The sequence below is a fragment of the Lissotriton vulgaris genome, chromosome 9, assembly GCF_964263255.1.
Source record: "Lissotriton vulgaris chromosome 9, aLisVul1.2, whole genome shotgun sequence".
Taxonomy (NCBI): domain Eukaryota; kingdom Metazoa; phylum Chordata; class Amphibia; order Caudata; family Salamandridae; genus Lissotriton; species Lissotriton vulgaris.
In genome coordinates, this window is record NC_141697.1 from 297,631,642 (window position 1) to 297,649,498 (window position 17,857).

Below are 17,857 nucleotides of genomic sequence, written 5' to 3' on the forward strand. Positions count from 1 at the left end.
TGACTAAATTTCAGTTTCAGCGGGTGTTAACAATGGCAATCGCGGCAGCGGGCTTGGACCCGAGCGATGTTGGGACCCATTCCTTCCGGATAGGGGCTGCTACAGAGGCTACAGCCAAGGGTCTGAGTGTTGAAAAGGTGAAACAGTTGGGGCGTTGGTCCTCGAATTGTTATAAAAGGTATGTGCGGTTGCACATGTTGTGAAGCTAATGTCATGCACTCACGCTTCTTGTTTTCTGTTTGGTTTTCAGTTTCGCGAGCAGGCTTTGCGGGGCGGACTGTGCAGTTGACCCGACACCTGGGGACCAGCGGTCAAAGATCACCGGCTGAGGGAAGAGTGGTGTGGGTCGTTGGCCACTCATACGTGAGGCGCGCCGCGGACGTATTCAAAGCAGGTGATTCACGTGGCTGGGGAATACGGGTACAGGGTGACCTTCCACGGAAGGGGCGGGCTCTGTATTGACCAGTTTCAAGGTTTTATGGAGGGACTGTTAGGGCGGACAAGGTCACCGCCGTCTGTAATCATAGTGCATCTTGGGGGCAATGATTTGGTGGCCATTGGTCGACGAGTACTTCTCGAGTTAATCTTATCCTCAGTAAGTTGGTTGGCGAGAAGGGTTCCGGGGTGCACGATTGCATGGTCACACATGATTCCTCGGAAGGTGTGGCGGGGGGCCCTCTCTGTGTCAGCCTTGAATCAATCGGTAAAGAAGGTTAATAACAAACTGGGTAGGTTGTTTCGTACAGGAAAATTTCATTGTGTTCCACATGGATGTATCCGGGGGGACCATATGTATCTGGAAGATGGGGTCCATTTGTCCCGGGAGGGAAATGTCTTACTCATAGGTGACTTCATAGCTTGGTTAAAAAGTTTGTGTAGCCATGACCTTTAGTAGGAGTTTTTGTGGGGGGTCCGGATAGCCGGTCAACTATCCGGCCTGTGGCGGTAAGGTCATGATCGGTGAGCAGTAATTGGAAGATCCCTAGAGGTGGGGCGCCACCCATTATGGATGGGAGCGCCCGGGGGGAGGCGGCCATTGGCCCCTCACACGGGGAGGCGGTACCCTCTAAGGATGGGGCCGCCGAAAGGGAAGGCGGTCATAGGCCCCTCCCTGGGGGAGGAGGGGCTACGGGCCCCTCCTGGGATTTTCCCGGGCCAGGACATCCGCGACGGCGGATGTGGTAAGCAGTGTGGGGTGGGAGGGGGGTCTACGCTACCTTCTAGACACCTCACACGAGTCCTCGGACGACCACCAAGATGGCGTCGAGTAAATATGGGGCCCCCGTTAAGACAAGGGAAATTGGAAGTTGGCACAGAAGTACAGTCCTCTGTGCGCCCGCCCCTCACAAGTAAGGGGTGGAGTTCTGGTATTAGGGATCTGACACCGGTTACGACCTTGCCGTTGGCCCGTAATGTTAGGATGTACAATTTGAATTTTGAGAAATGCATTTACAGGATGTTTTAGAATCGGCTAGGAGAACCTTTGTATTAGAGATATGTTAAGGTTAGCCAATAAACATCGTAATGTGTAAATGAAATTGTACATGATATGAAACTGTTATTTTAATGTTTTTAATTTTGTTTCATATTTTAATAAATACGGCCGGGAGGGTAACTCCCTCCCGCCTTCCAAAAGCTCAAGAATTGTTTCCGTCTTCCCATTCTTGGGGATTGTGTTGGGAGGGAGTGATGGGTATCCCGGCCATATGGAAAGGGGCGACCACTCGGTCTCCCCGAACGTATGGTTGGGTGCACCGATCCCCCCGGGAAACCATTTTGTGCGGGAGGCGTGTCTCAGCTGGTATGCCCGAAGTGGCGTAGCCGGGGTGTGCCTTTTCCCGCCCAAGAGGGGTTGTCCTAGACACCTACACCATTGGGCATGCCCCGTAGGTGGTTGGAGGAGGGTCCACGCCCTCCCGAGGAAGAATAAAAGGAGCAACAATCCAAGGAAGCATCCTCTTGTTCCTGTGCTTGGAAGCTGCACCCCCTCGTTGCACGTGAGCCCGAGACGGAACAAGGAGCCAATTTTGACCCACCCACCAGCCCCTGATGGCAGCGATTTGTATTGCAATAAAGTTGATTAACAAGGATATTATCTCTTTTCAGGTTGTTTCAAATAAAGTTTGGATTGTTTTGATGTGACAATAAAATGGTTGCTCTTTTTAGGCGAAGTATCACAGCTGAATTGAAAGAGGTGTGATTGCATTGTTAGAAGTTTATGTTTTAAAATGTCCAGTATAACTGTTTATTCCGTCCTCATTAGGTTAAAAAACTGTCGTATTTATTTTTGGTCGGGCGGTAAGGTCATGATCGGTGAGCAGTAATTGGAAGATCCCTAGAGGTGGGGCGCCGCCCATTATGGATGGGAGCGCCCGGGGGAGGCGGCCATTGGCCCCTCACACGGGGAGGCGGTACCCTCTAAGGATGGGGCCGCCGAAAGGGAAGGCGGTCATAGGCCCCTCCCTGGGGGAGGAGGGGCTACGGGCCCCTCCTGGGAATTTCCCGGGGCCAGGACATCCGCGACGGCGGATGTGGTAAGCAGTGTGGGCTGGGAGGGGGGTCTATGCTATCTTCTAGACACCTCACACGAGTCCTCGGACGACCACCAAGATGGCGTCGAGTGAATATGGGGCCCCCGTTAAGACAAGGGAAATTGGAAGTTGGCACAGAGGTACAGTCCTCTGTGCGCCCGCCCCTCACAAGTAAGGGGGGGAGTTCTGGTATTAGGGCTCTGACACCGGTTACGACCTTGCCGTTGGCCCGTAATGTTAGGATGTACAATTTGAATTTTTAGAAATGCATTTACAGGATGTTTTAGAATCGGCTAGGAGAACCTTTGTATTAGAGATATGTTAAGGTTAGCCAATAAACATCGTAATGTGTAAATGAAATTGTACATGATATGAAACTGTTATTTTAATGTTTTTAATTTTGTTTCATATTTTAATAAATACGGCCGGGAGGGTAACACCCTCCCGCCTTCCAAAAGCTCAAGAATTGTTTCCGTCTTCCCATTCTTGGGGATTGTGTTGGGAGGGGGTGATGGGTATCCCGGCCATATGAATCATTGTTATCTACATTTCAGTGGGTGCATGATGGAATTAATTACATCAAAAGGTCCGTAATTAAATATATGGCTAATACATAGTGCATAACAGTGAAGATAAATACAGATAAACTAAAATAAATGTCAATGTTAGGTTCCAACTTGGGCACAGCACAAAACATATGTTAATGCATTATTTTGTAATGTTCATAAATAGCAACTGAATTCTGTCCGTTCATTGATCCCCTTCGGGGTCAAAGTCTGTAAGTAGTATATCCAGTGGTTTTCACGTTTTAAGAGAGTTTTTTTGTTATCTCTTTCTTCATGTCTTTCCACCACTTCCAATATGCAAGCCTTGATTTGATTCACTTGGTGATTATGTTCAATAAAATGGGTTGCCACTGCTGATTTTACAACCTTGGTTCTGATGTTACTTTTGTGCTCAGTGAGCCTTATTTTGAGTTTCCGGTCTGTCTGCCAGACATAAACTCTATGTAATGTAGTGATCCTCCCTAGAGGTTTTCACAATGTTACAATAAGAATGATTCACGTTTTGAAACACATCGCCGTGTTAAGTTGTATCGAGTAAGCCCTGTTCGGTAAAGGTTACTGTAAAAATTTGTGTCCAAACGGATAACTATTGCGTGTTTAAACACGCATCGGTTGCTTACTGAATAAAATGCCCTTTCTTGATACTTAGTTACGCGTGTTAGTTATAGTGTTATAGAGCCCCTGATCGGAATGTTTACAGTAACCTTTACCGAACAGTGCTTACTCGATACAACTTAACACAGCGATGTGTTTCAAAACGTGAATCATTCTTATTGTAACATGGTGAAAACCCCTAGGGAGGATCACTACATTACATAGAGTTTTTGATTATAGGCAGACAAGTAATGGCTTAGAAGTGTGTGTATTGCTTTGAAATTAACTACGTGTTCATTTAGTTAGGACATTTAAGTTGGATAAAGACACTGTGATATATTGGTTATTGTGTTAAAGATAAATAGTGATGGATGCATTTCTTGTTTCACAGAGTTCCCCGATGAAGGCCCCTCGGCCGAAATGCATTGGAAGGAATGTGGTTTTTCATTTATAAATAATAAGAAAGCTGAACATATGGATGGATAATCAATGAATGTGATTATAATACTTATATTAAATGGAACATCGTAGTATGAATAAAATACTTCAAGAGGATACAAAGTGTAAAAAAACTTCATTTTCAAAAAAACTTTCATTGAAAAACTTTATTGATTAAACAATCGCTGGATTTTCCAGCACCAATTTTTCCAGTGCCTGAGGTGACACTAGCACATTTAGTGCCAGTGCTGTCTTCAATCGCATGAAAGACAAGACATAAACAAAAGCACATTAAGGAAAATGCACATGCTATTATTCAAAACAGCCGCAGTTAATGTTTGACAGAACAGAAGACAAAGTTAATATATTATTTAAAACATGTTGACAAATGCGACAAAAACACATATCATTAGTCCCAGATGTTTGTGATGGTGCACATTATTCTAAGTTGAATCAGTACAAAAACATACAATACTCATTAATGTATTAAAGATTATGGGAGTTTTAATCTGCGCACTGATTCTTAGCTTATCTCTAAAGTCCCCTTCATCAACTCCCTCATCTGGCGATTTCTAAATCACCAAACAAATCCAAAAATTTACTCAAAAATTTTACTTTTTAGAAATGTCATATAATGATCTCTCTCTGTGTTAGTAAATCTAAACTCCTGTTTCATCAGTTTGCCTGGAGCTCTCATATTGAGCCCTGCGAAATTCATCCATTTCTATCTCCGTCTCCTGAGCTTTTCTGAGTTTGTAGATCCTTTTCCTTTCCCTCACATGCTTCTTTCTCTTGTAAATCATGCAACTGATTTTCAACAAAAGTGTCACTATAGCAATGATTATTACAGGATAAAGCACGTTGCCAATGATTGAACTGCCAATTTGAGCAAACCATTCCCTGATTGCCTCAAACCTTTTAGCCAAACGTTCTGAGAAATTGTCACTTTCCATAGGTTCTATTTCTGAGTGAAATTCAGTGATATTCTTTATCAGTAATTCTATGTTCTGACTTTTATCTTGTATATATGTGCAGCAGTGCTGAACATGTAAAATCCCACAAACTCCTCCCTCTTTTGCTAGGAGAATATCTAAAGCAAGCCTGTTCTGCATAACCATGCTTCTGGTGGCAATGAGCTCAGTATTGACCATTTGAAAACCATTTGCTGTATCAGTGGACAATCTATCAACAATTGTGGAAACCTTTCTGATTTTGATTGCATTCAAAGTTATTCCCACCATAGGAATTATTGCACCAAATATATCTCCCATGATCTCAGAGAAGCTTTCTCTCTTGTACCTTTTCAGGTGTTTGCCAATTTCAAATTAACCTTCCCCATTTCTGTCCACATGGAAAAGTTTAGGAAAAACTAGACCAAGGTAAAATGTGCCATACCAATTGCCAAGGAGACTGAAATATGCTCTGTTTCCACAGACAAAATAAATTCCAGGGAAAATTGGGTCCTTACCACCTTTAAAACCCCAACCCCCTATAATACGATAAGTGTCCTTACATTGGCTTGCACCGACAAAATAATTGTCATAAAGCATGTTATCTCTCCTAATGCAGAATTTTCCACTAACTGGATCATCTATGTGAATAGCAGCATTAGTATATCCACCATTAAGCTTCTCATCCTCTTGCTGCCAAAACCTGGATTTAGTTTGTTTCAGCATCTCATTTCTCTTATAAATTGCTCTTCTCTCCTCAACTAAATTAAGGAATGTTTTCTCTTCAGGTCTCATTTTGCAGGTTAAATTATTTTTGTAAGCATATTCGTAGGTCAGTTAATTAGTCACCAGAAAGAATTCCCTCATCTGCTAAGCAGGTCGAACTTTATTTAAACTATTTACGACCTTCAGGTTAGCAAATATTTCATCGTGGTCTGAGTAATAGTACTCCAAACGACCAGTCTGATAAAACAAGCTAGCTATCACACTGCATGTTATGCCATAAGTAAGGGGTAACATGTTATATCTGACCCCTTCTGAAACTGAAGCAGGAAGCTTAACACATACGTAGCAGTCCTTGACATCCATGACTCTAACATACTCTGATAAGAGTCTCGAAAAGGAATTAGTAGAAAAATCACTAACAGATCTGTCCTGATGAAACTCTGGTTTATGCTCAATAATCCTGTTAGTTTTGCCTGCAACATCATGAGCAGCTTGTTTAGATTAAACTTTGCTCGTCATGTTCACCTTGTAATCCTCTTTGTCTATGCCAAGAGAAAGATGACTGCTAAAATTAACCAAACTAGAATGATTAGAATCACACAAATGGATGACATTTTACAACATCTCCTGAGGATAGCACACCTTGAATTGTCTGTATTAGGCATTCTTGTTTTTTAACTTATTTTTACTTAAAACAAAATGTTTAAAATTAATTAATAGTTAATAACACCCTCCCTTTAAAAAATTTTTTTTAGTAACCCTCTAACAGCTTTTCTTCTACCTTGCGTCCATAAATGTGATTCCAGCTAACACAATTTTTTCGACCCTGTGTCACCTAACACAATTTCTTCAACCTTATGCCAAAAATAAACCTCAACTTAAAGAAAGCTAAACCTAATCATTGTCACTATTTTCTTCCAAGTCTTCCTGACTGCTACTGCTGACCTCAACTACTGGTGGGATAATTATATAGACCCACTCTGGAGACTTGTATTTCTGATTTGGCTTCAATGGTCTTTTGCTCTTTCTGCTAATTACTTCAATTGTCTTTCCAACTTGTTCTTTTCTGTCAGATTGACTCTTTTGACTAGATATCTCATAATTGTGTTCTTTTGATTTTTTCACCAACTTGAATTTTAAATCTTCTTTTGGCCAGATATCACCTTTTCTCAAGAGCTTCTTCTTAGGCTCAATTTCATTACATTCAACTTTCCAAGCCCTTTTTCTGAATTTTCTTATTTCAGACTCTTCATCACTCTCATCAGAATCAGTTTCAGAGATTTCAATACTGAATCCAGGAACTTCTTTACTCGGCAGCTTCACTCCGTTAGGAACAACATCTCTGTAGCTGGTACTTGGCAATTCGTCCTCTTATTCTGGAATTACTTCTAACTTCCCAGTTCCAGAATTTCCGTTCCTGCTTTCAGAGCTTCTAGTCTGCTTTTCAAAAGTCCCCTGATCTTGAATCTCTTCTGACACGGTTTCTTTTTCAGTTCTTTTTTCTAGAACATCTTCATCATTTTCTGAATCAACAACAACAATTTCTAGATTTTTTTCATTTGATGCTTGATCCACATCAGAATTTTCCAGATGTCGACTTTCCTGTCGATCTTCCGAATCTGGATTTTCAGGTTCTTCTTCTGAGTCTGAATCAGCTGTAGTGTTGTCACTATCTTCATCAGGGTTATCAGGAGGTGGTACGCGAATGGTGTGACTTGCATGCACCCACCTCTTCAGACCCTTACATTTAACAGCATTCGTTGTGACTAGTATCACCTGTCTTGTCTTTTGCCACATGGGTACTAAACAGTTCCTCCTCCGATGAACTTTTTTGTGACCCAGTCTCCTGGCAATAGATCATGAGCCTGCTCCTTTTCTTTTGAAATCACATCTGTTCCCACCTGATGGAATACAGAAGTCACCACGTCAGACAGCTGCTTACAGTAGTCTAAAATTGCACTATCATTTATTGTCAACAATTTTCCAACTGGAACAAAAGCTTGTCTCATTACTCTTCCCTTGAGAATATCATGAGGGCTAAGTCCTGTCTTTTTATCTGGTGTGCTTCTCAAAGACATCAAAATAAGTGGAAGTGCATCTGTCCACTTTACTCCTGTAGCTAGGCACATTTTTGAAATTCTGTTTTTAATTGTGCCATTAATCTGTTCTACACACCTGCTGCCTCTGGTCTATAAGCACAGTGTAACTTTTGCTTTATGCCAAAAGCCTCGCAAATTAATTCAAGCAGTCTGTTTTCAAAGTGTGTACCACGATCACTTTCAATAGTCACTGGAAATCCATATCTTGGTATGATCTACCTTAAAAGCAATTTTGCCACAGTAACTGAGTCATTGTGACGTGTTGGGAATGCTTCCACCGATCTTGAAAACAGACAGACAATAACAAGAACGTATCTCAACTTGTTATGTGGTGGCATATCAATGAAATCCATTTGCAATCTGGTAAAAGGACGACCCTCCCGTCCTATGGTTCCCATGCTTACAACTGTTTTGCTGTTTGGATTGATTTGTTGGCAGATCAAACAATGTTGGCAAAGCGACTCTGCAATAATCCTAAACTTTGGATTATACCAAGTTTCCCTGAAAAGTCGAATCATTGTATCTCTTCCTAAATGACCTGAACCATGGTACATCCGTGCCATGTCAGCAATCATGCAATTAGGCATAACAGGTCTGCCATCTTTATAAACCCAAATTTTATCTTCCTCTCGCTGTACGCAACCTTCTTTGAGCCATGTGTTTTTCTCCTCAACATTTGCCTCATCTTGTAAGATTTTTACTCCCTGCCATGTTTCTACAATAGATATTAGCATGAGAGAGTTCATTACATGATCATTATCTTTTTCCCATTAAGTGAAAGATTTTTTTTTTCACAGTAACGTGCAGTTTCATCAGCAAAGGCATTTCCTTTAGTTATATAGTCTTCTCCCTTTTTGTGCGCTCCACATTTGACAACAGCAATTTTTTCTGGTAACTGAATGCCATCGATCAATCTTTTGATTCTCATTTCTGATTGGAGTTCCTGCAGAGGTCAAATAACCTCTTTGAGACCAAAGCTGGCCATAGTCATGAACTACGCCATATCCATACTGACTATCAGTCACTATGGTAACTTTTTTCCCTTCCGCTTTTTCACAAGCACAAATTAAACCAACCAATTCTGCCACTTGTGCTGAACGAATTCCTTCGAGAGTTGAACCTTCAATTATTTCTGAAACTGCAAACTGAATACGCAGCTCTCAGAATGCCCTCGTCTGTTCTTAGACAGGAGCCATCAACAAAGTAAACAATGTCTGACTCTGGTAAAGGCACATCTTTGATATCTTTTCTGGGTTTAGTGCAGTATTCCAAAACATCTAAGCACTCATGATCGATATCATCAGTGGGAAACATCCTTAACAACGAAGTTCTAATTCCGACTTACCTGAACAACGATGTCCGAACCACGACAAATTCCGGACAACGAAGTTGTAAACCACGAAGTCCTAAACCACGACTTTTCCCGGACTGCAATGCAAAACTATGCTTGGCATCTCTCCACCCCCATTGTCTGCACGTCACTCTCTTCTCCCGACATTGATCTCAGAACCCGGACTGCTCACGTCACTCATCTCCACCCCCACCCCTGTAGACTCACAAAAACAAGTGAACACCATTGTTCCGGGAGATGTTTACTCAAATAATCTTTGCTCGGGATATATCCAATCAGCATTGAGGAGTGATAGAGCCATCAAAATGCAAAATTAATCCCGTTTCCTATTGGTCGTAAAGGTTTCTCAGGGGCTAGATCACAATGAGACGCCTCCTCAAATTATTAAGTAAATAGTTAAATTGGTTCCTGGGTACGTGATGTGTGCCCAGCTGGCACACTCTGTTGTTTGTTCAGGGCACACTATGGTGCGGGATTCTACATGAATCAGATTTTGACGAGATAGCGCTCAACTCTTCTTTAATTAGGCTATGCACGTCCCCCACCCCAAAAAAGACACTTGAATAAAGATATCAGGCTGACGGGCTCAGAGGAAAGTAGGGAAGCAGCCAGCCTTCAAAATGCCAACATGGTAATAGGTTGGGGGAACCAAACACCACAAGTTTCTCCTCCTCCCCATTGATGTTGTCAGGTAGGTGATTTAAATTTTAGATTGAATTGATTTAATTATTATTAATTTTATTCTTTTGTAAAATAATTAAATCAGAGTCAACATTTTGTAAAACAATATTTTAAATAATGAAATATGAAATTGTCAAAAATAAGCTTAATCGATATTGTTAATGTTGCCTTTTCCAAACATTTAAGTTTTTAAGCATAATATCAATTAAAAAAAATTACAATCATTTATAGTTTGTCAGGTTTTAGAAAATATAACAATAAATTAAAATGTAAACTGAATAAATTAAAAGTAAAAAGGATAATGAGCAATGTAAAAATATTTTGAAAAAGTATTGTAAATACAATAGTGCCATCTAATGGCCAGTCACGAAGTGTTTTTTTTTTTCGTGGAATAGGAAGTCGTTGTAAAATACAGTAGTGGTTTAGCATAGCTAGTTGTTCAGCTCTCGTGGTACAGAAAGTCGTGGTTTAGGAAGTCGTAATTTAGTCATACACTCATCATCAGTTTCATTGTCAATTTCAGAAACCACACTATCTGGTAAAAGTGTTGCAGGATTGAGATTCACACACCTCGCAATAGATACATTATCTGATCCCAGAAACCCTTTTCATATTTGGTCAATCTGTTACTTGGCAGATGCTGTGTTTTACTTCTGGTAAGAAGTGTTTCAACTGAATGAGGTACATACACTTTTACAGGAAACCGTTGCAGCCACTGCGTTTATGCAACCTGGCAATGCTTTTACAACAGGATCAAGAACAGCTGAGAAATATGCTATTGGTTTTCTCATTTTTCCATGTTTCTGAATTTGAACTGATAATGCACAACCTTCCCTTTCAACTGCAGAACAGCTCAAATTCTTTGTCGTAATCAGGCATCCCCAATGCTGGTGCTTCACAGAGACTTTTCTTTAACTTTTCAAAAGCCACCAATTCTCTTTTAGTTAAAACAATTTGGTCTTTTATGTCTGCTTTTGTTAACCTTTGCAGTGATTTCGCAATTACCGAAAACCCACAAATCCATTGGCGACAATAACCAACCATTCCTAGAAACATCCTGATCTGTCTTTGTGTTGTCGGTGGTTGATTTGCTCGAATCATTTTTATTCTCTCAATTGTTACTTGTCTGATTCCTTTTGCAATTCTGTGACCAAGGTATTTAACCTCTTGTTTGCAAAACTGTAATTTCGCAGGTGACACTTTATGTCCCTCATCTGCCAATCGATCCAAAAGTGTAATGGTGGCTGTTACACAATTTTCTCTTGGTTTTCCTGCAATCATGAGGTCATCTATGTACTGCACCAATGTTGATTCTCCAGGCAATTTTAAATCTTCCAGGGATTTCTTTAACAACTGATTAAAGATAGATGGACTCTCAGTATACCCTTGAGGAATACAACACCATGCTAATATGCGATCCTGGAACCGGAAAGCAAAAATTTGCTGGCTATCTGGATGCAGTGGAACTGTAAAGAAAGCATTACATAGGTCAATGACCGTTTACCATTCTGCATCATGCGGAATCTGGTATAGAATTACCGCTGGGTTTGGTACAACTGGACAGCAGGGAATAACAATTCTGTTGATTTTTCTCAGGTCCTGAACTATCTTGTAAGTTCCGTTTGGCTTTTTTATTCCCATAATCGGTGAATTACATGGGCTGCTTTCAATCTCTCTCAAAACACCTTGCTTAATGATTTTTTCAACCACAGGAATGACACCCTCAATAGTTTCAGGTGTCATTTTGTACTGGGGAATGTTTGGAAAATCGATTCCCTGTTTCACAGTAATTGTTACTGGGTCTACATGTTTCATTAAACCCATTTCATCTCCAGTTAAATCCCAAATTTTTGGATTAACTGCCTCTTTCAATTCTTCAGGTAAATTGTTTTTATCAAAAGCAGGGAACATTTTATTTTCTTCGTCAACCATTAACAGTGTCAATGTATACAGACCATCTTCTTCTAAAGTTTGAAGCTCAATACCTTCTGGCGAGCAATACATTTTGCAATTCATCTTGCACAACAGATCACGTCCTAATAAATGAACAGGACTGCAGTTACAGACAACAAATCTGTGCTTGTCTTTGTAGTTTCCAATATTTACATCAATAGGTTTGGTCAAATCTGTTTTTATTTGCTGATTAGCTACACCAACTACCTGGATGGTTTCACCCGAGAGAGGAGGATTTTCAATTTCCACTGATCTAACAGTAGAACGGGTAGCACCAGTGTCCACAAGAAAAGTGATGTCTTTGTCATTCACTTTACCATTTACAAATGGACCTGACTGATCTACCTCAAGAGTGGCTCCAAGCACACACTCTTCTTCCTCTCTCAGGCACCGTCATGAGTAATCCTCTGAATCACTGCTCTCATTTTCTTTCAGCCAAAATTGTTGAGAGACATTTGACACATTCACTTTTTGTGATCTTTTTACCTGTTCAGCTCCGCAAAAAGCCGTCTCTGGACAATATCTCTGTGGACTCATGCAATTTTGCAAGGGTGGCTGTGCAATTTGACTCTGCTGATTGAATTGGCTTTGCTGATTCAATTGGTTCTGCTGATTCACTAACTGTCGCTGTCGCTGTTTCTGTTGACTTATTTCATTTAACTGTCGCTGTAGCTGTTGCTGCTGATTTATCTCATTCTGCATCTGTAGATTTAATGATGAATTTTTTTAATTTATGGGCGGATTCTTACACTCCCGCTTCCAGTGTCCAATTTCGCCGCAATTAAAACAAGGTAGCTTTTGTTTTAGCTCTTCAATATTTATATTAAATTTAGGTTTATTCGTAAAGTTCCCTTTAAAATTTCCTGGATTCTGTTGACATTTTTTTTTCTAAGGTTGCTATCTGTTGTTCAGCTACCTTCACTTGTGCCCACATTGCCTTCTCCTTAAGCTTTTTCTGCTTTGCATCTAACTCATCACTGCAGTATTTTGCCTCCCGCAGGATATCATCAACTGAAAGTGACTGCCAGCCGACAATCCTGTTTCTAATCATATCTCCAATTTCAGGTTTCAGGCCATAAACAAACCTGTAAATGAAATGGCTCATGTCGCTTTCACTTAATTTTTCATAGCCACTGTATTGTTTAAATACCAGGAGTAATCTTTCATAAAAGGAATGAACTGATTATTTTGGCTCTTGGTTTGTCCTGTCTATTTTAACCCAATCTACTTCTTTTGCAGGAATCTTGTTTTATAGCCAGACAATGACTTTGTCATAAAAATCCATGACATCGTCTGTAGGAGCACCTGTTATTTTATGTCAAGGTGGTTCCTCTTTGGGCCAACTAACAGAAATTTTACATTCTGTCCAAAGATCTAATGGGACAACAATGTCAAAGAAACCATCAAGATCAATCCACAGAACTTTAGAAACTTTTATGAATCTGTCAACCTGACGATACCATTCTACTGGCTTTTCTCTCAGCCGAGAGAAGTCATTTGTAAAGAGCAGTATGTCCTGTCTTGTCCATGGAACATGAACATAACCTCCACCAGCTATTTCCCTCATAGGAAATTCACCAAAAACTTCACCTCTTTCTCTCTTTTCTTCTTCTCTTCTCTTTGTCCATTTAACTCTCCATTTACTTAGTTCACCTAATCTCTTTAGGAACACAATTAATTCTTTTACATGGGTTATTCTGCCTATGGTATTTAGATTCTCAATATCCCTTTCGGAAAAATCCACTCTGTAATGTTTTTGCAATTGTTTTTGACGACTCGAATCTATTTCTAATTCAGCAGCCACTTCTTCAAACTGTTCATATTTATTTTTAGTTTTCCACTGAATGCTCTTGCAAATAAACAACAGTTCACCATCCTGATATTGCTTCAAACAGTCAGTACCAATTGTGCCAATAATGAATTCTTCAAAATCTGCCTTTAATTTTGCAACATCAATAACCTGTTGAGGAATCTGCGTTAAATCTGTTTTATTTGTGGTCTTTTCTAAAGACCCTGAATCAGAGTCTGCAGCTGATGGTGTGACACCATTCGACAAGCTTTCATTTAAAGTTAAATTTGGCATTGTTTTATCTGAATTTCTGTTAATTCAGAATAAAAATTTTCAGCCACCTTTTGAATTTCTGCATTTAATGGATTAGTTATGACTGAATGTCTGTTCTCACCTTGCTCAAAAATTGGTACAACAGGACCAATTGTAACTGGAACTGTTACCGCTTCCATGCCTTTTGTTAACTGCTGAATTAATTCTCCCTTCGCTTTTAAGTATTCTGAAATGTTTGGTATATTTTCAGGCAACTCTGTCTTTTTATCATTTTTCGGAAAATTATTTCTCGAATTCGAACTTTCTCTTGGAGTATTTGTTTTACTTCTTGATCTCGCCCTTTCAGGTAACCTCATAAATCTGGGTGAATTATTTTCAATCTCTCTAGGAGGTGCACTAGGAGAAATTCCTGAAAGACTCCTCGGGGTAGAATGTGAACAGCTTGGCTGATAAGGTGGTGGATTAATACAATTTTCTTCTAAAACTGCATCATCTAATTCTTCATCAAGATGACCTTTTTGAGAATTCTTTTGACCTGATGTTTCAACAATCATTTCTCTTACTGGGTACAAACCATCATGCATGTCCCCTTTTCTCCAGCGACGCACTCTATCTTGGTGTGTTTCCCTATTTATGCCTCTTGGTGTTCCCCAATTTTCTCGTTCGAGCTCCATCATTTCAATTTCCCATTCAACTAAAGCTTCAAATTGAGTGGGTCTCGGTCTTGGCGAAAGAGTCATCATTTTATCTCTTAAGTTTCTTAAAACTTTAACATTAAACGATCCATCTTCTGGCCAGGCTAAAACACCATCATCTTTGGTATAATGTATCTAATTTTCAAACCAGAGGACCGCATGATAACCATATTCTCCTTCCATATATGCTGCGGGTGTTTTGTGCTGATGAAGTAATTTTCCACCTCGCGCTTCAATTTTCTTGTCAGGATTGAATACATTTTTAATTTTCTGAAACCATGAAGGCTTCTTTTCTTCTTTATTCCAATAATAACTCATGTTTAAAACTATTCCGTTTAATTTAGAAAAGATCATAAGTATTTCCTTGTTGTTTCGCTACTTTAGCCAATCCGTGCATGAAACTCACCAACAAGCCAATCAGGTCAAGCCACAACACTACCTTGCTCAACCAATGAGAATCCTGTTTTCAGAATTGACCAATCAGCTAACAGCTCGTCACGATCACGTGAACCAACCAGTGCGCTTGCTGTGACGTATGCTAACCAATCACAGCGCAAACCCTGTGACGTATACTGCCGCTGCAGCTTCACTGTCTCCGTTCCGCAACTCACCCCTACTTTACAAAATGTTTTCACAGCGCCATTTTAAAACAATCCTTTTCAACGGATTTCAATTAATAACTATGGAAAAACAAACCATTTGTCCGTTTCTCTAAATAAAATGATAGTTTTACCAAACATTCAAGATTTCACTCTCGTGAAATAGACAACGCTATTTTCACAAAAACTGTTTTACGCTTTCATACGGAACCCCCATTCACGTATACATGATATCTTTGGCAGGACTCTAACCAACCAATAGAAATCCACAAATGCCAGTAAGAATAGACAACGCTATCTCACCCTTCTCACAAGCTCAGAAAAATCCTACTACTCTTTTCGCAACGAGTTTTAAAACGGGCTCTTAGTCCCTATACTCAGAGATACGATTTCATAGGTGAACCCCACTATACATACATACAACCTATCATACCTATAATCCCTAAACTTGTGTTGTACGTCCACAACACTTAGTAATATTTCAGTACCACCAATTTGAAAACAGAACAATGAACTGTGTAACTTCACCTGTCACACTACTCTGCCGGCACATAGGATTTTTCTCACTGCTGGAAAAAACTTTTGACAACATATAACAACTGGACAAAACTTAACATGTGTTTAACATGTATCCTATGTAATTACCATGTAACATGTCAGTTACCATAGTAACCGAACTCTGCTACCAGAGAATTGATCCAGTGGGACAGAGGAACAATACTCACTTTTAATCATAATTCTAACACTAGGCCCATTGATAACTGAGACATGAATTGATCAACTGAATCATATGACCTAATTAATCTAAACTCTTATGCATTTATTTAAGTCAAAAATCATAGGCAATGGATTAACTAATGGTAACTCAAACGAAACAAACAAGACCAGCTTGTCATTTCAAAATCTATTTTATTAACTTTATAAACAGGCAAAGAGCATTTTCTGAAATTATTTCTTTAATTTGCAATTTTATTTAGCATCATTTTTATTAGAAAGGCACATTAGTCTTTCAGTTTAAAATCAAAATCAGCATGAGAAATGTTTAAACACATAGAAACTCATTTCCTAAACCCTATTTTCCCTAACTTAACTAAAGAAACCTAAAGGGAAAAGTCATAAGTTTGAGAGGATCTTACATGAGTCAAAAGTCCGACAGCACCTCCCGAGCACAGGAACGAGCCAGCCAGGCTCTCTCTAAGGGGGCAATCTTTATACCTTTTCTCTCTCTAAAACTAACTAAAAGAATACAAATAACCGGTCAACACGAAGCATGATTGGTCGAGAAAAGTCACTCCATGAAGTAATTAGCCTTTCACTTTGTAAGAATCACGTTCTTTAAAAGCGGCATTGTCCTTAGACTATGTGTGTCACAGACTCTTCCGAGGCTTGCAACATTTAATAAAAAATGTTTGTTGCTTCCTCCGTCCAAGCTTTTCCGCCGCTACATATCCTGTCCTTGGCAATGAAAGTTTAAACAAAGATTATCTCAACGCTCTGCACAGCCTTATTTCTGCGAGATTCTTTTCAAAGAACTATGAAGAAAATATTTTCTTTACATTCACTGCTGTGCAAGGCCCAACTCGACAGGACTTCGGACATCCATTTTAGAAATAGGCCACAGGCCTCTTTTAGTATGACTCTAGTATGCAAGGAAACACAAGACATCAATTAATTCAAGTAATGATAATTATTCTGTTACCCACCCCCTTGACTAATGTTAACCCATTAGTCTATGTTCCCTAGCTAAATGCACGAAAGACAAACAAAACATTGTCACATGAAAGACACGACTTAAACAAAAGCACATTAAGGAAAATGCACATGCTATTATTCAAAACAGCCGCAGTTAATGTTTGACAGAACAGAAGACAAAGTTCATATATTATTTAAAACATGTTGACAAATGCGACAAAAGCACATATCATTAGTCCCACATGTTTGTGATGGTGCACATTATTCTAGGTTGAATCAGTACAAAAACATACAACACTCATATGGCCGGGATACCCATCACCCCCTCCCAACACAATCCCCAAGAATGGGAAGACGGAAACGGTTCTTGAACTTTTGGAAGGCGGGAGGGAGTTACCCTCCCGGCCGTATTTATTAAAATATGAAACAAAATTAAAACATTAAAATAACAGTTTCATATCATGTACAATTTCATTTACACATTACGATGTTTATTGGCTAACCTTAACATTTCTCTAATACAAAGGTTCTCCTAGCCGATTCTAAAACATCCTGTAAATGCATTTCTCAAAATTCAAATTGTACATCCTAACATTACGGGCCAACGGCAAGGTCGTAACCGGTGTCAGATCCCTAATACCAGAACTCCACCCCTTACTTGCGAGGGGCGGGCGCACAGAGGACTGTACCTCTGTGCCAACTTCCAATTTCCCTTGTCTTAACGGGGGCCCCATATTTACTCGACGCCATCTTGGTGGTCGTCCGAGGACTCGTGTGAGGTGTCTAGAAGGTAGCGTAGACCCCCCTCCCACCCCACACTGCTTACCACATCCGCCGTCGCGGATGTCCTGGCCCTGGGAAATTCCCAGGAGGGGTCCGTAGCCCCTCCTCCCCAGGGAGGGGCCTATGACCGCCTTCCC